The sequence below is a fragment of the Choloepus didactylus genome, chromosome 2 (assembly GCF_015220235.1).
Source record: "Choloepus didactylus isolate mChoDid1 chromosome 2, mChoDid1.pri, whole genome shotgun sequence".
Taxonomy (NCBI): Eukaryota; Metazoa; Chordata; class Mammalia; order Pilosa; family Megalonychidae; genus Choloepus; species Choloepus didactylus.
In genome coordinates this window covers 171907039-171920931 of record NC_051308.1, presented here as the reverse complement: position 1 = coordinate 171920931, position 13893 = coordinate 171907039, and the positions used below count along the sequence as shown (strand labels likewise).

The 13893-nt window shown below is 35.9% G+C and overlaps 2 pseudogenes; one reads left to right on the top strand and one right to left on the bottom strand.

The window, feature by feature from the left end:
• Positions 1–299: 299 nt before the first annotated feature.
• Positions 300–1028, bottom strand: LOC119513849 (annotated as a pseudogene).
• Positions 1029–1045: 17 nt separating this feature from the next.
• The window catches only part of LOC119513839, a 38237-nt pseudogene continuing 25389 nt past the window's right edge, over positions 1046–13893 (top strand).

Below are 13893 nucleotides of genomic sequence, written 5' to 3'. Positions count from 1 at the left end.
CTGCAAAGGAGACAGATGCATCCAGGACCAGCACTGCAAAAAGGCCCAATGTGCCGAGCTGTTGCTAGTTGGTATGCACCCTTGTATTTCAGCAAGGGTTGGCAGGCCAGTGTTACTGACTGCATTTCTTATTTACTTGAATCAGAAGTATATTTTCCTCTGAAAATCTTGCCAACGGATGCATTTCATTGCACCTAGTAAAGTTTAAGGAGTGAGCCCTAATAACAAAATCACATTTTTCAGAAGAAACATTATGTATAATACATTTAGAATCACTATTTGCTTTTTCTTCATCTTTTTTACCCTGAAAGTGTAGGTGTTTGAGTCTCCTGTGTTTCTTCTTTTGCACCAGATATGGGCTATTTGAAAACTATTTCATTATCTTCATCATTATTCATTTCAGCCACTTCAGATTTTCACCTCTCCAAAAATGTTGGTGTGCAAACTGGTGTGGGGCCCTGGCTATCTCCAGTGCTCTTAGTTGTGTTAGGAGTTCCTGAAACCTCTTGTTTCTTCTTGTTTGGGAAAACCTGGCTATTTGTAGACTTTGGAAGAACACTATTGGAAGAATTTCTTTTTTTCTCTTTCCACAAAATCTTTTCACTACTGGATGTGATAGATTTGCAAATGGAACGTTCCAGTCTTTGAAAAGTTCTTCATGTATTTTTTCAGATGCCATAAACTCACACTTCAAGAGCCTTTCACCAAAAAGGTGGTTGTTCGTTGTTTCAGCAGCTATCTTGGCAACGTCATCAGACTTGAACTCCACAAGGCATAGGCTTTGCTATTTCCAGACTTCTTACTTCTGGACCTTCTGAGCTGAGTGTTGGAACATTTCTAAACTGGGAGAAATAAGATTGGAGCTGGGGTTCGAAAAGGCCTCAAGGTATGTGGCCTTGACACATAACAGGATTAAGTTTTTCTTTCTGTGTCCTGCACTGGCGGACCGGTGCCACCTTCTATTGAAACTTAATCTGCTCCTGTGGGTACAGCGGCAAGGGCTGCTTGGCCAGGCCAGAAACCACCATCCAAAGCTCTCTAGCCGATGCACTCCACACAGTGCACCCTCATTCTAGGTTTTGAACTCACTAGGTGGCTATGGGTAAGTTATTTGCTTAATTGGTGCCCTCTTCTTTGTGTGTAGAATGAAGTTCTGACCCATAGGGCCTTCACATACTTTCCAGTGATAACACACTACAGTTCTATAATTTCCTTGCATGTGATTTGTTCAACCAACATAAAAAGAAGCTGAAGAACTGGACTACAGCATTGTAAAAATGCCTTGATATGCTTTTGACTATGATGAAGGAAAGTCCTTGCCTTCCTTTCAGTAGATTCCAACTCCTGGCATGTATTCATGCACTATAGTTTTCCTATCACATTTCTCCCCTTATGCTTATGTAGGAATCTATTCTGCAAGTCTCCACCTTTTTGAAAAGCAGGTAGAAAAACTAACCCCAATCAAGTAAGACAGTATCTCCAGTTGTCTGATTATCTGTTCTTTAAATTCCCCTTAAATGAAAAATTAATTAAAAAATTACATATTTTAAATAAAAGAAATAATGTAATGTTTTTAAGAAAGTTGTTAAAGGACATAAATGTAAGAAGAAGAAGGAAGACAACTAGCATTTATCATATGTTCACTATAGTCTGGAGATTTTGTGAGGTATTATTCTTTGTACAAGAAGGATTCAACATTCAAAAAATTTCAACAAAGTTCCTGCCCTGAAGATGTTTATTTACTAGTGGTCACTCAAACCTTTAAAACACACAACTGGATAATTAATTTAATAGAGAATTCTCTTTTAATCCTCAGAGAAATATAAATATTATGTGTATATATAATAATAAACAATATAACATGTTAATACAAATAATACACATCAATATATTTAACTTATATTATAAATACATACACATATACATATTTAAGTAGAGAGATAGAAAGTCATTTTTCAGAAGCATCAACAGAAGAGTTGGAATTTGACTCTGTGCTTGGATAATTCTTTTTCCATTATTTTATATTACAGCTTCCATGGATGTGTTCAGTAATATTACCTTTTAATTAGACTATAAACTTCCTGCGGGCATGTGTTCTTAATTGCATTGGCAGATTTTGTTCATGTGTTTGATTTATTCTTGAAAAATGACACAGATTTGAGTAAAGGCTATAGTTGGATCTCAATAAGGCTTTATAGGTAACTGTTCCCACCCCCTTGCTTGACATATGTCTTTATCCTAATCTGTTGTCCCACCTTTGCCAATGATAGACATAAATTAACAACGTTCAACATTTCAAACTTGATTTCACACTTCTTAGTGAGTTCTGTGAAATTTCTATGCTTCATCATTTATGGCTACTCACAAAAAGTATGTGTGAAACAACTGTGAAGGCAGAGAAGCAAAACATGAAGTTGTAATAATTCATCTGTAAAAAAAAATCTGTATTAAGGTATGTGCGCACTGACAGGACTTCTTTTTTTTTATTTGACATTCAATTCCAACACTATAGAATTTTGCTTCTGTCTAAAAAACAGGAAAATGAATATTATAGGGCTGCCAAAATGAGGTGACACTGTAATTATCAGGCCTTTCTAAACTTCCCCATATTTTTCCATATACTGACAATGACTTAAACATAGTATAATCATGTCTTATCTAGTTGAATTATGTGATTTTTTCCCCATTAACTAGGTTTTTTTTAGTAATCCTTTGTTAAGCTTCAGCTGCAAAATTATTTTTAAGTCTTATAATTTATCCCCTTCTGCATCTTCAGACTCAACTTATTGACAAATACTAGGTATGCAATGAGGGCACAATTTTTGAAGAAGCATAATTGACATGGTTATTTATGGGCTTTCCTCTTATACAATTCATGTTCCCTTTAATGGTTCAGACAACACAGAGACAAAAGCTGTACTTTTCCATATGTTTCCATTTAGATAGCTATAAGAATTTTATCATACTTCAGGTACATTTATTGAATACCACTCTATGAAAAAAAAAACAACTCAATACTATTAATGTAAATTTTCTCTGAGCAATGTATATTAAGATAATTTAAATTCATCAGTAAATAATAACATATTTTCTGTTTTTGTGGTCAACATATAACAAAACAACTGAGGAGTATGATAATCAAAGTAACTTTCATGGTTGAAAAAAATTTAATACTCTTGCTTCATCAGTGCAGTGTACTAAAAAGCCTCCAAGCATATTTAGCTTTATTGTCTGAGGCATTACACTAGAGTTCTGATATTATAGACTTCAAATACAATATGGTGGGACAAACAACTGCTTTTATCTATCTGCCATATTCATGAAAACTGGATGGAAATAAGTTTTTTTTGCAAAAACAAAAATGCCTATTGATAAAGGTGTGATCCAATCTTTGCTCTGCTAATAGAGAAGTAAATGAACATTAATTTTCTTTCTATAAAGAGAGATTACCACAGATATTTATTTCAGTTATTTAGGACAGCAAAAATAATCCAGTAGTGCAAGGAAATAGATATTTTTCTCAGAACTCTTATTTTTTAAAAAATACAGCATATTCTAAATGCCAGATTGGTTATGGAGATCTAATATTATGTATGTATGTATGTATGTGTGTGTATATATATATATATATATATATATATATATATATATATATATATACCAATATCTGCCTCCATACCTCTGAATTTATCTAAACTCATATACTATACTTTTTTTCCTTTTCTGCTAGCTCTCCCACAAAAATTAGTGTTCTATCTTCTTCCATTGTCAATACACACATGACTACATTTTAAAAGTATTTTGTCTTGTTGAAATTAAGAGAACTAAAAACAAAAACAAAACAAACAAAAATAAACATAGATAGAACATTCGTATTTTCCCTTTTTGAAACCTTTCACAACTATCATTCATATCATTTACATTATTGTGTTCTTTCTTTTGGATTCAAATTCTTTTTTTAAAAAAGGGACTATGGAAGATACTGGGAAGATGGCAGCATAGAGAGGAGTGGAAGCTAGTCAGTCCTCTGGAACAACTAATAAACAACCAGGAACAACTAGTAAACAATCTGGAATAACTGCAGGGGGACAAACATGACCATCCACTCATTATACACCAATCTGAATTGAGAGGAATGCCCTAGATTGCAGTATAAAATCTGTAAGTAAAAATTGTGGATCTGAGCCAGGATCCCCCTCCCCCCATGTCCCAAATGCAAAGCCTTGCTGTGCTAGAGAGCAGCACTCTACAAGCAAGCGAATATAGCTCAGCTGAGCTCCAACTGGGGTTTTAATTAGCAAACATGGACCGCTCAATACAAGATATGAATCCCCAACAAGCAGACAGAGGCTTTTGGTGATGACTGACCTTGGAGAGCTGGAAGAATTCTCTGGGAGGGAGGGGGAGCCCAGAGGACCGGGTGCTGTTTCTGGCTGATGGGAGAAACTGAGGGGGCGGGGGCACAGACTGACCCTGAAGGGACTCTTTCTGTCCCCTTTTTGGCTCAGTGGAGAAAGCCTCAGCCATTTTCAATTCCCAGCACTCAGATCCAGACAAGGATGGAGATAGCAGAGTCAGAGACTATTCAAATGCAAGTGACCTATTCCCAGGGGGTATATCTTCCCTAAGAGGAAGGAGTCAGAGCCAAGCTCTACTGCCCATCTTCCATTCAGAACCAGACTCCAGAGCCAGGGGGAAAACAGCCATGGGCCACAACTCCTTATACCAGTCGAGAGTGACAGGATGACAGGTGCCACCTGCCAGGCAGAAAAGCACAGTGACTTGAGGCCTCACAGGGTGTACCAGTCTTCTAAGACACACCCTCAGGGAAACATAAAACTATTCCCTCCTTCCAAGACCTGAGTCCATTCTGGTTTAGGAAAACCTGACTGGGGTAACCAAGGAGGACAGATGCCCAGACAACAGAAAACTACAAACTATACTAGGAGGGGTGAAGTTATGGCCCAGTCAAAGGAACAAAATTACACTTCAACTGAGATACAGGAATTTAAACAAATAATATTAAATCAATTCAAAAAGTGTAGGGAAGATACGGCAAAAGAGATGAAGCATATAATGAAAACACTGGGTATACATAAGGTAGAAATTGGAAGTTTGAAAAAACAACTGACAGAATCTGTAGAAATAAAAGGCACAACACAAGGGATGAAGGACACAATGGAGACATACAACTGCAAATCTCAAGAGGCAGAAGAAAACACTCAGGAACTGGAGAACAAGACACCTGAACGCCTACACACAAAAGAACAGATAGAGAAAAGAATGGAAAAATATAAGCAATGTCTCTGGGAACTTAAGGACAAAAAGACATGCAGGAATGTATGTGTCATGGGTGTCCCAGAAGGATAAGAGAAGGGAAAAGGGGCAGAAGCAATAATAGAGGAAATAATCAATGAAAATTTCCCATCTCTTACAAAGACATAAAATTACTGATCCAAAAAGCACAGAATATCCCAAACGAATAGATCCGAATAGGCCTACTCCAAGACATTTAATACTCAGGTTATCAAATGTCAAAGATAAAAAGAGAATCCTGAAAGCAGCAAGAGAAAAGCAATCATCACATAAAAAGAAGCTTGATAAGACTATGTGTGGATTTCTCAATAGAAACCATGCAGGCAAGAAGGAACTGGGATGATATATTTAAGATACTGAAAGAGAAAAACCACCAACCAAGAATCCTATAACTGGCAAAACTGTCCTTCAAATATAAGGGAGAGCTTAAAATATTCTCTAGCAAATAGACAATGACAGAGTTTGTGAACAAGATACCTGCTCTACAGGAAACACTAAAGGGAGCACTACAGACAGAAAGGAAAAGACAGTAGTGAGAGGTTTGGAACACAGTTTTGGGAGATAGTAGCACAGCAATGTAAGTACACTGAACAAAGATCACTGTGAGTATGGTTGAAAGAGGAAGGTTAGGATCATGTGGGACATCAGAAAGAAAGAGGAAAGATAAAGACTGGGACTGTATAACTCAGTGAAACCTAGGGTGCTCAACAATTGTGATAAAAGGTACAAATATGTTTTCACATGAGGTAGAACAAATGAATGTCAACATCACAAGGTGTTAAAAATAAGGTGGGACTGGGGGAAAAGACAATCAATGCAAACTAGAGACTATAGTTAACAGAAACATTGTGTTATGCTTCCTTTAATATAACATAGGCAATATACCAAAGCTAAATGCATATGGGGGGGACAAAGGGGAAGGGGAAGGGACTCTTGGCATTGGTGATGTTGCCTGACTCTTTATTCTACTTTAGATTAATGCTATTTTTCCTTCTGTTGCTTCCTAGCTGTCATTTTTTTCTCTTTCTTTTTTTCTTTTTCTCCTGTTTCTCTACCTTCTTTGACTCTTCTTCCTTCTTCGCGGAAGAAATGGAGATGTCCTTATACAGACAGTGGCATTGCTGGTGAATACATAATTATGTGACTATATAGGGAACCATCGATTGTTTACTTAGGACAGAATGTATAGTGTGTGAACAAAACCATCTTAAAACAATGGGTTGATGAAGAAACCTTGAGGGCACTATATTGAGTGAAATAAGACCGACACGTAAGGACAAATATTGCAGGGTGTCACTGATATGATCTAATTATAATATGTAAACTCATAGATTAAATTTGAGTTATCAGGATATAGAACAAGGCTAAAGAATGGGGAGTGGTTGCTTATTATGAGCAGAATGTTCAACCAGGGTGAACTTCAATGTTTGGAAATGGACAGAGGTGATGGTAGCACATTGTGAGAATAACTAACAGTGCTGGATGATGTATGAGGTGGTGGAAAGGGGAAGCTCAGGGTCTTGCTTGTCACCAGAAGGAAAGTTGGATGTTAAAAGATTGGAATGTATAAAACCTTGAATCTTGTGGTGGACAATGTCCATGATTAACTGTATAAATATTAGAAATTTCTCTCATGAACTGGAACAAATATATGACACTGTAACTAGAAGTTAATGATAGAAGGGCATATTGAAAAAAATATATACCTATTGCAAACTATATACTATAGTTAGTAGTATTTTAACATTGTTTCATCAACAGTAACAAATGTACTATACCAATACTATGGATCAATAATGGAGATGGGGGGTGGTTAGGGGTATGGGAGAATTTGAGTTTCCTTTTTTAGTGTCTTTATTTCTTTTCTGGAGTAATGAAAATGTTCTAAAAATAAAAAAAAATAAAACAAAACTTGACTGTGGTGACGGATGCACTGCTGTATTATGGTACCATGGGCAATTGATTGTACACTTTGGGTAATTGTATGGTATGTGAACAATCTTAATAAAAAAATCAAGAAATGAAAAACAAAAAAAGGGACAGTGTATTTTATTTCTTTGATTCCCCAGTATTTAATATAATGTGATGTATGGCACATAGCAACAGTACAGAAAGGCCTGTTATCTTTTAAATACATACGACATTCAGAAAGGATCATTTTAATATCTCCCTCTCTCTCTCTCTCTCTCTCTTTCTCTCCCTCTCTCCCTCCCTCTCTCTTCCTCAGTTGTCTCATTAAGTTAGAATGAAAATCTGGAAAATAATTCATATAATGCTATTTTCAGATTAGAACTAACAAACTGACATTTGATGCACCTCAAGTAAAGGAAAAACCTAATAAATATTGGTCAAACTATGCATATGAATAAATATTAAGACCATGTCATTACTTTCAATCAAAAGTCCCAGGTAAAACCCATGTAAGGTCAAAGTAAGCAGTTGGTAGTTCTCATTAATTGAAAAAGAAAACAAGTCCATTTTTTTTTTCCCCAATTGCCTAAATTTAGTAGCTTGGTGTAATTACTGAAATAAACTGCATTAAAATGTAATCTTAAGATATCAGGATGCTTGGAGCTTAAGAAACTTGGAGGAAAAAAGTAAGATAAGAAAGAAGAGCATAGATTTTAAATTCTACTCAATTTTCTGGTACAGTAACACTAACATTTTAAATGCATATTGTAACTATAATTCATTTTAGGGATCCAATTGGTAACACTGTTTTCTCTGTTGCTATTTTTTGTGTCTAGAGGTGCATCTGTCTCACTTATTTCTTAGGTAAATGAAACAATGTTCAATGGCTTTTGAAATGTTAGCCACCAAGTGGTATTAAAGTAGTATATTTAAATATGATAGATAATATGTTAATATTAGAAAGACAATCTAAGAATGTATAATATGTGCAGTTATATATGCTGAGAATTTAGAAGGGCAAGCTTAAATGTGTGTGATATTGATTTGCCACCTCAGGAATAGCTAATGATTTCACTCATACTTCCCAGGGAAATAACAGAGGGCACACTAGAACGGGAATAGCATTGGATCAAACCCAATTTTATTGCAGTTTGGACACTTAAGGGTGGTTAAAATGATGTAGAAAGGTAACTGGAAGTCATTTGACTCTTCCTCTCTAATTAAACAGGACTTAAATGGATTACTGATCCATGAAATAGGGACAAGCTTAGTCCCTCCAATATTATGCATCTTGCATCTTGCCCTTTTAATGGTCCCCAGCATCTTATTAATGATGCTGTTTTCCAAAAAATCACATCTTTCTACCATGAAACAGATATACCTTTTTTTTTTTTTTTTTTTTTTTTTTTTTTTTTTTTTTTTTTTTTTTTTTTTTAGTTTGGCTGATTCTATGTGCATTTCTTTTAAATCAGAACTGATTCTCTCATAGCTAAAAAATCTTCAGGATATACCCATCTTTGTGTTTTCTGTCTACAAAACCCCAATGGGTTTCAGCAAGCAAGCACCAGCCATATTGCAGAATAATAGAATGGCCTTATAAAACTCTCAGTGTTCCCAGACTACACATACAATGGAGAACACATATTGACTTTGTTTTCTTGTTTGGTTTCAGTTTCCCCATTTTACCAAATGTGGATGACAATAATAGATATCTCATGTAGTGGTTGTATATATTAGATAATATAGGTAAAATATTTGGCCCAGGACTCTATAGCTGTTAGGTATTATTATATTACTTTGCAGAGTATTTTATTGCTAATAATATATATTATAATAATAAATCATTTGAGGACCCACATTGTAATTTAGTCTATGGTTTGGTTGTTGTAATTTCAGCTGTAGCTATTTGCCAATAGTAGATTCTCAAGTCCCACTCTTCCACTCTGAGAAGATGTGCCCAACAAGATGGAGAAATGCTTCCTATCTTAGGCTAGCATTTCTGGCACTAATTTCTCTTTTATTTAACAAACACTTATATAGTGGTTAATATGTATCAGGTTCCATTATATGCACTTAAAGTATTACTTCATTTAATTCTCATCAAGACCCAATGGCATATGACTTTTGCTTCTCCCCAAATTACAGATGAGATACCTGCAGCACAGGGAAATTACATAACTCTCCTGAGGTCAGTTGGTAGCAGAAAGTGGCAGGCAACCCTTGGTTTTAAAATCTCAGTTATCCAGTTCTGAGATAGCTCTATGGCACCAAGTTTTAATGAGACTGCTTCAGGCTACAGTTCCCTTCACTCTTGCTGATGATGTTGCCAGCTCCTGACCTTCTGTAGACCTGGGATTTGATCCCGCTCACTGCAGCTGTTTCTGATCATCCAATGGTTCTCTTCCCTGTTGCTTCCAGCCTTCACCCTCTCTGAGGAATGAAAGGCCTTTTTACCTCATCTTATGGATGTTAGCAAAAATAAATACTTTATGTACAAACTGTGGCTTTTCCTTGATTTCAATTCCATTGGTCAGAATCCTACATTTTGAATTGATGGATTCAGGAATATACACATTTTTAATGCTAATGAATTCTGACAGATTATTTTCCAAAAAGGCAATGCCAAATCCTACTACCAGCAGTAATATGGGTGCCTATTTCCCCATATACTCACCAAAAAAAATTGCATACTAAAATGTTTTAAATTTTTTGTCAATTGAGTAGATATAAATTTTCTTATTACAGTTTGCTATTCTCTAACAAGTGATAAGGTTGGGCATCTTAAGATCAATGGAAATTTTCTCTTTTCTAAATTAATACTTATGGTTAACAAAAATATGAACTACTTTATTGAATGCTAGTCATGTGTCTGTTCTTCTGCTAAGAATTTTATATGAATTTTCTCATTCAATCCTCATATAAGTCCAAAATGGTATGTAGGAATTTTATCCCCATTTTACAGATGATTTATAGAGAGGATATGTAGCATCCTCCAAGTCACACAACTAGTAAGGGGAGGAGCCAGAATGAAAACCTATAGTTATATCATAGCTACATAAATTACTCTACTTTCGAAGCATTTATATTTTTTATCTATTTTCTTATGGGACTTTTGGTGTCATTTTTTTTTTTTTTTTTTTTTTTTTTTTTTTTTTTTTTTTTTTTTATCAGTAAGTATGGAGCTTGTTTTAAATTAAAAAAGAGTTGGGGAAGGGTATTTTAGTTTGAAAGATTTTCCCCAATGATCAAGTCCATTAAGTTGGACCAAAAAGGGTTGCACATGTTGAGCGTAAAAATCACCTCTCTCCCTCCCTACGTGGGACAAGAAGAAGCAGAGCACTAGAACTAAAACCACACTTTTCCCAGGTCTTCTGCCCCTTTCTTCAGGAGTAATAGGGGAGCCTCAGAAACCCAATTCCTCTGCTGAACCTCAAGTCATTGAATTTACCATATTTCCACTGTCCCTCACACCCTTAATGTCTGCATTCCCTTCCTTACCTATTAAATTCTGTGGTTACTCATTATCTTCGTTTGCTTGTATAGTCTCTCAATTTTCTTACCTTATCTCATTTCGTTGTACTTGTTTGGTAACAAGAACTTATAAACTTAGTTATATTCAACTCTTGTTTTTTCCCTTTTCTTCTTTCTTAGCTGATGGCCTTAGTTTCTACTGCATTGAGAATTTGAATTCTTCACACTCTCTCTCCCTCCTAAATCCAGCTACCAGCCTCTATGCACCCACATACTCTGCCTCCTCTCCTCTAATCATAAATCAGGATTTTACATCTTAAGCACCATTGACATTTTGGACTGAATAATACTTTGTTGTGGGGGCTATCTTGTGAATTGTAGGATGTTTAGCAGCATCCTTGCCAGTAGAAAGCCCCTCCTAGTGCAACCATCAAAATGTCTCCAGGCATTGCCATATGTCACCTGGGGCTAGAGGCAACTTCTCCAATCCTTGAGAGCCATTGTTGTGGCTGAATTATCTGTAGTCCTATCTAAGCCAATTACTCCCTTTGTTCTCTTGGTCCTTTTTACTTAGTTAAGGGCATAACCCCAAAATTTCAATTTCCCCCTTGTCTCTTCTATGCCATCAATTTTTCACTCTCTCATTTTTATAAGCATACAAGCATGTACTTACGCTTCCACTTGAAAAATAAAGAAAAAAGTTTCTCTTAATACCAGTCTCCTGTCCATTTCCTTATTTTGTTGTTGTTGTTGTTCCATTTTAAGGCTATCAGAGAAAAAGAGAAGAAACTCAGAGAATTTTTCACTTGCTTTAGTTAAATATATATATATGCAGGAGAATACAACTTTTTGGAAACTAGTTCATGGAAAAAGAAAAGCAAGTAGTTTCTTATTCAAAGTCAATATGATAACAAACCATTCTGTTTGGATAATGTTTGGATCAGTTTGGGGAGAAAAAAAAAAAGAATTTCTTGTTCTTAAAAAAAAAATAGTCAAATAGTTCATTTTTTGTGACTTATCCTATTATGAAAGATTTTGGATGACGCTATTTTCTATGGCTATCTTTGAATGCAAAGTTTTTAGGAATGCAAAACTCTTCCTTGGTATGTACAGTGCTAGCTTAATCAAAACTCTGAGGCTAAGGGAATTTTCTTTCTTAAAAACAAAGCCTCTTGAAAGAGTTGTCTACAATCACTGTTTCTTATTTCTTTGCTTCCATTGTTTCTTAAACTCATTGCAATCTGGCTTTTGCTCACTGCAATTGATTCACTTAAATTGCTTTTGTTATGGCCACCCGTGATGTCCACACTGCAAAATCCAATTGTCAGTTTTCAATCCTCTTCTTACCACGCTTATTGGCAGCATTGGGCACAGTTGATCTTCTGTGATAAATTTTCTACACATGGCTTCCATATACCAACCTCACTAGATTTTTACTCCTATCTCATTGGTTGCTCCATGTCAGTCTCCTTTATAGGCTATTCCTCATTTGCCTGATCCCTAAACATTAGAGAATCTCAGGGCTCACCACTTGCTCTTTTTTTTTTTTCTTTTCTATCTAATTCACTGTTTTGCTGATCTCATTCATTCTCATTAATTTAAATTTCACCTATGCATTGACAACCTTGGTCCTCTACAATTTATCCTCAACACAGCGGTCAAAGTAATCAGTTAGCTGAAGTATACCAATTCTTTATTTAAAACTATGCAAGGACTGCCCATTTCACTCAAATTAAAAGTGAAAATCTTTGCAATGGCAAGCATGATCTTCTTTCTCAAATCCCCTTACTTCTTTAATCTCATCTCTTTCTCTGCTCCCACTTTCTAAACTGCAAGAAAGAGTTAAGTTTAGCTTTCATGTAAAGGCAACATGGAATAGGGAAAATGAGACTCTGTGGCAGAACTGGCTTAAACTGGCCCTGTGGAAAGGGAAGGAGAGAGAAAGAGCCATGACATAAACCTAGAACTGGTGCCAGCTCCTTATATGGGAAAAATAACCAGGGTTACTGAAACGTAAAGGGATGTGGGGGTATAATCAAAGACAGGAACTCTCGGCAAGAAATTTGAACTAGTTAATACTCTCTGAAAGGCTGTACAATTCAAAATCCCAAAGGCAGGCTAGTTAGTGCTCTCGGATAGGCTGTACAATTTAAAATCCCAAAGGCAGGTTAGTTAGCTCTCTCAGACAGACTGTACCTTCTGGAGTATCCAGCCAATGGAGAAACGGGGAGGGACTGCGTTAGGCCTTGGATATAATATTTTGCTGTGTTCTATTGTTTAGCGCACCTGCCACATTTCTGGCTGTGCATCTGTTCTTATAAGATCGTGAATAAATTCTTTTCTCCTCCACAGTCAGGTGAGCATTTTTAGGTATGCTTGTTTCTAACATCAACCCACCCAGGATACCCTGTTCTCCATACAGCTCTGTCCAAAATACCAGGCACACTTCAGAATTTTGTACCTTTACTCCAACAGTTGTCTTTTTAGAATGTTCTTCCTCTAGATATCTGCCTTGCTAATTCCTTCATCTCCTTCAAGCCTTTGTTCAAATCTTGCTTTCCCAATGAAGTAAACCCTGATCACTCTAAATAATACTGCACCCTCCAACACAGCACATCTGATCCTCCTTTCACTCTTCTGTTTTTGTTTCCATAGCATTTATTATCTATTAATACAGCTTATGATTTATTTATATATTTCATATTCATTCTCTCTCTCCCTCTATTAGAATGTAAGCTTCATAAAGGGAGGGATCTTTGTTTCCACGAATGTTTCCCGAGCATCTGGACTGTTGCTTAGTACATGGTGTTCTATAAGTTTTATTGAATTCTTATGTAATGAAAGAGCTCCAATTATGAACCCACTATTATAAATATGCCCCTGTGCATATATTTTAAGTCTCTTGTTCCTATCTTATATCCTCATATGTCTTTGGCAAAACCTAACTCTAGTTAAAGCTAATCCTCCCACTACCCAGTAACTGTGCATAACTAGCTGAACATTGCTGGTTAAAAACATAAAGCTGACTTGCCTCACTTAACATTTAAGACTACAACCTGAATTGGGCCTTTAATTCTGCCTGGCAGTCACTCTATATCTTCCCGATCCATTCACTCTTCCTTTTCTAGATGGAAATCTCTTACCTTCTACTTTCTTATTAAATTTCCAAACCTTATTTTTACTCTACTTTTCACC